The sequence below is a fragment of the Solanum lycopersicum genome, chromosome 9 (genome assembly GCF_036512215.1).
Source record: "Solanum lycopersicum chromosome 9, SLM_r2.1".
NCBI lineage: Eukaryota > Viridiplantae > Streptophyta > Magnoliopsida > Solanales > Solanaceae > Solanum > Solanum lycopersicum.
Genome location: NC_090808.1, coordinates 57,776,759 through 57,782,948, shown reverse-complemented (window position 1 = coordinate 57,782,948; position 6,190 = coordinate 57,776,759).

Sequence of the window (6,190 nt, the reverse complement as noted above, 5' to 3'; positions counted from 1 at the left end):
ATTTCAATCATAATGCGTCATAAAATAATCATCATGCTTAGTTCGTCATTTCCCTCACTATGAATTTAGCCTCGCCATTAACATGACAATCCAAACCTAGTTATGCCAACCATCCAAGGTACTTACTCAATTTATATGCACATTCTTACTGAAATTCTCAATTACATTCACACAAGTATACTTTTTGAGACTTCCTTTACTTATAAGTTTATCATCCATATTGATCCAATTTCGTGGACTTTACGATGGAATCACCACTCATTTACCATCCACAAAATACATTTCACAACCTGAACATATCAATATCATACCAAAGATCCACCACTAAAAGCTTCCTTATAAATAATGCTTAACACATCCACTCGTACTAACAAGCTAGTTGGTATCTTGAATATGAATTCAACACCAAATCTTATCATATGAGCATGTAATACAATAGATAACTCCTAAAGTAGTTAGTATTTGCACTTAACAATCAACATGTCCGTTTTCATGTACCACTAGTAACACATCATGAAAATTCGTTACATCCACCACTAGAACAGATCATATCTATTGAGAAGATCATTTTCAAATAGGTCACACACTTTATCCATCAAATAGCTGTAAAATATTACCAGATTAGTTTTGTATCTAACCGAAGCTATATGTATTCTTTTGTAAGCAAGGTCAATATCAAAAGTAACACACTCCATAATTCTAACCAAGTACCCATCAGTACCATTGTAATAGTCGTATCATGACCTTCTTTGGTATACACTCAATCTGTGAAACCACATAAGGGATTCTGACCTGAATTGATGCAACATCATTTGTTGAGTAACTCATTAATGGTATGACAACTATATCAATTGTATTTTTCAAGGTTACACTATTTATTATCTAGTTAATTCTTCAAACATTTAACTTCTAATTGTAGAACCACTCCATACTTTGCTTATACCAGCTAAGTACTATATTTATTATTACTATTTTACAATGATAACTAACCTTACTCAACTCTTTCAAAAATGGTCACGCATTCGTTTCATAAGTATATCATTTCCACTTTAATACCAAAAGAAATATTTTACCAATACACGACACACCAACTACTCACCAGAGGAACTACATATGAGGCATCACATAAATGAGAATCGATGAAGTGAAGCGATAAAAATTAAAATGGGACCAAGTACGCACAATAGAGATCCAAGAAGTGAAGATTTTTCCTAAAAGTCACTGTAGCCTCTCGAAGATAAGTACAGACGTCTCCGTACCGATCCTCGAAACTCTACTTAGACTCGATTTGTATACACGTGAGACCTATGAACCTGGGGCTCTGATACGATTTTGTCACGACCCAAAAATGGGTGTGATGGCACTCGTCTTATCCCATCAAGACAAGTCAGCCTAAAACTCAACCATTACAATAAAGTGCGGAAATAAAATATAAGTAACTTAATAAAACCCCCAAAACCTGGTAGTCACGTGTACAAGCCTCTAAAGTATTATAATTGATTCAAAAGAAGAACTCAAGTCTCTAATGAACTTGTTTCTAGAATAGAACAAGATCATAATTAAGGAGAAGAAAGTATGTTGCGATGGAAACAGCTACCTGACCAATCTCCAAGAAGCCTCGGAAAAGAAGAGAATGACAAGTACAACAAAAATCTAGGCTCATAACCTACAAAAATTTGTAGAAGCAAGGGGTGAGTACCAAACCACACGGTACTCAGCAAGTAAACGGCTAAACACAAGCTAAGGGGATGAAATACGGGTACCCCTACCTCCCCAACCGAACCTCCATAACTACAACCTGCATAAAATTCAGTCTAACCTCACAGTTCATATTTACATAGCACGTACTCTACAACAACACTTATACAAATTATATATATATCCTCCACAATCACACTTTATCAAATTACATATCCTCAATAACAAGCTCAGTATTATCAATCACAAATTCCGCAGAAAGGCAATCACAAGATCAGCAAAACACAATATCAAGTTCACCAATGATAAGTATGTGTAATGTAATGTCAAGTATAATGATGCATGTCTGACCTAGTGATACACACCCGCTGTCTCTCAGTCCGGGACCCATGGGGGACATATCTGTCCATGCATCTATCGCGGCACATGACACGACCCTCGATAATAGTAACCATCGCGGCGCGCGATACGTCCCTCGAAATATAGTATCCATCGCGGCGCGCGATACGTCCCTCAAAATATAGTATCCATCGCGGCGCGCGATACGTCCCTCGAAATATAGTATCCATCGCGGCGCGCGATACGTCCCTCGAAATGGTACATCCTCTTTAGTACCCATTCTTTCTCAATGCACATAACACTTGTCACAACCAATGCCTCAGAATAATGCAGATGACAAGTTCACACAAATAATGAGGAGATGACCATTTTCATAACATTGCACAGTTCACAACCAGACAAACATGAAGTTACATCAACAATGATTCAACAAGACTTCAACCCTTTCTCAACACAACACACATAAACAATTAATCACATTGCCTTTTGTTATCCTCATTCTTTTCATCATTAGAATTAGTCAATGTGGACAAGTCAACCCATCACCAATCCCGTTACTTCCAAACATATACCACAAGGACATACACGCATTTCATACACTTAACAAGAGTTTAGAAATCCACTTGCCTCAATTTATCGAACAATCACTTCGGGACTTTAGCCTTCCTCCTTTGTTGCACTTTCAAATTAAATTCAGCCTATTCAAATAATTAAACACTATAAGGTTTCGAAGTTAACAACACACATATTGCACGTGTCTAGACTAAACCAGAAAAACTCACGCAAATTTATAATTAAGTTCTTAAGTTTCAAGATTAGGATTAAATTTTTAATTTCTTTTCAATGTCATAAATCTTAGGACATTCACTTTATACCATATACCTAATACTTAATTATATATATTAATATATCAAAACTTAAATGATAATATGAAAACTATTAAAAGGATCTCAAATTGATCACAATTTATATCACCCATATTTGAACACCAAAATAAAGATATTTCATGAAATACTTTTATACGGAAGGCTTCTTGCATGTCTATTTACCTCCCTTCCCAATAATTGTTTCATGATCATCAACAATTGGTGATAATTACTTAATGACTAAGGTGAAATTTAGGCTAAATAACATATGCATACATGTACACAAAAATTAAAAATTAGTTTCATATATTAGTGTAAATTATACACGTTTTAATCTAAAAATCTACTTTTAATTACATAAAAACTTAATAGAAAGGATGAAAATAATAACCTTGACGCCTTGAGATGAAAATATTGATTTTTCGCCTCCTTTTCCCTTTTCTTTTCTCCCTTTCTTTTCTTTTCTTCTCTGCCTTTTTATTCTTTTTCAAATCGTTTTTTTTTTCTCAAGTAAGCCGTCACAGGCTTTTGACAATTTAGGGCACTTTGCCCCTTTTTTTTTATATATTTTATTTTATTCATTTATTTAATTAATTCCTTTTCTATTTTTTTCCCATTATTATTAGCAACAAAATAATCTTTTATTAAATCTAAAAATCATGTCACTCATTCTTATAAGTCATATAAATTAAATATAAAATCTACTAAAAAGGTTAATATAAAAATAATGGTTGAAATTTCTAAAACGACTAAGAGGGTCGTTACATAATATGACTTTGAACTTTTGTAACATAATAAGAGTAATTTGTACATTATTACACTAATAAAGAACATTAATTATAGAAAATGAAAAGACAAACAAATTAGAGTTATTGAGACAAATATTTTATTATAAGTAAATAGAAAGATAGAAAATCAACTACACATTAAAAAATATAAATTAATCACAATTTTGAAATAACTTTAGAACTCCCGAAAAATAACATTATGAAAATATAAAGACTTATTAATAAACAACTTGAAATCTTTTATTAAAAAATAAAAATTAAGAATTGCAATTTTGAATATTAATAAATAATTTATTTTTAATAAAATCATGTTTATTTTAAAAATTATAAATTAACTTTACATTCTTATGTTCTATTATTTTTGTTAATAAAAATATTTTCACCAGACTATGAAAGTATATGTACGTATTTCTTTAAGTAGCATATCGATATCATTTACTCATTTTCTACTTCTATGTTTAAAATATTATACGCCACAAACACAATAAACTAATATTATCAATAAAACAGTGAGAGATGAATTTACCTGAACAAATAATTATTTTTGAATAGTGTTATCATTATAATATAATTCAATTGTCTAAGAATCATATAGAGGTCTAAAGAGAATAAATTAAATATTTTTCTTTAAAAACTCAGAATTTCTATCGTCATGAACACTTACATATAATATTAAATGTATGATTCAACAAAGAAAGAGTTGTAATTACATCAGACATATCAAATTATTTTTTCTTGTAAACTCAAATTGTACAAGAATGTCTAACTATTTTCATTATATATATATATATATATATATATATATATATATATTTCCTATAATCGGCAAATCTTGAATAAATAAGTTAAAAAATTATCTACCAAAAGAAGAAAAAGATAAAGAATAAGGAGAAAATTACATTTAAACACGTATAATCATTTTTGACAAAACATAAATAATTCAAAAGGAAATAATATAATAGAAACGTTACTTCTTAAGAACCTAAAAAATAAAGAATAATCACTATATAATTTAAAATTCATTAATCTCCATCTCCTGGATATTTTCATTTCATCCTATATACAAGAGTCAAGAAAAATAATAACAGATAAATTATTAATCCTAAAATGAATCTCAAAGATAACAAAACAAAATAATTTATCTAGAAGAAATAAAAATATACTGACATATTAACCTTACTTGCTAATTAAAAGTAATATATGAAATAATATTTGAAAAAATGATGCACCTCAAAGCTTACAAATATTGTAACATGTCTTTCGCTAATTCTCTAACCAAAGATGACTACAAAATAACACACAATTTTAGTATGATTTTATAGTGTTAATGTAACCTTTCACATTAAATAATTAGAAGTTATGAATATGAAAGGCTTAAGAGGTTATGAATATGAAATGTTTGAGAGTTTTGAATATTACTATTACTAATTTAAGAATAGAATTTATATAATTGAAGATGTATAGTTTTATAAGAAAAAAATAATTGAAAAAAATAAGAAAAAATATCAAGTAAAAGAAGAAAAAATGAATGGAAGTCATAGAGAGGTGCCACATCACCTCCACTATGATCCTTTTATATATATATATATATATATATATATATATATATATATTTTGATTGGTACATTGTATAGTTAAAAAATTATGAATGGATATTCACATTCAAAGAATTTGTAACTAGTTATTCTTAATCAATATTTGAACTATTAATCTACTTAATAGTAACATTAGACATCAAGTAAATTTATTATATGTCCTTATTTGTAATGTTAAAAGTTCACCAAATATAAATATTATTAAATAAAAGTGTTTTCCAAATTAATTGACCAAAATACTTTCTTATAATTTGAAGAGATAAGTGTCAGAAACATACCTAAACTATACCTTTTTTTGAGTTTAATACCTAAACTATTGAATGTTTGAGTTTCACGTTTTAAACTATCACTTTTTAGTTTGAGAAATACACTTGTCTCTTTTATACCACTCTCATCATGGTATGTGTAATACTCTCTCTCTTTTATTTTAAAGAATTTTCACATCACACACTACATGTGGACAAAATATTCAACATTGACAATAAATAAATAAATTATTAGTATAGTTAAAACTAAAAATTAAAATACTATTATAAAAATTAATATTTTCTTAATAAAATAAAATGTAAAATATTTTTCTTACCCTACACCATTTTTTAAAGTTTTTTATTTTGTTTAAATTTCTCTTATAAAAGTATTTCATTTTTTTCCTTGATCTCCTCCCCCTCATCAAATACTAATTTAGATATTATTTTATTTTCTTACAAATATAATTCTACCCATCCCACTTAACCCTCCGCTTTCAATTCCCCCCCAGTGTTTAGATATACATATCAAAAATATTTTTTACTTTCCGGCCCAAGACTTTTTATATTTTTTAGTTGTTTATGTTATATTCGGTACACTAGTAGATTTTTTTGCTAAAAATATATGTACGTGCATATCTATCACAAAATAAGAAGAA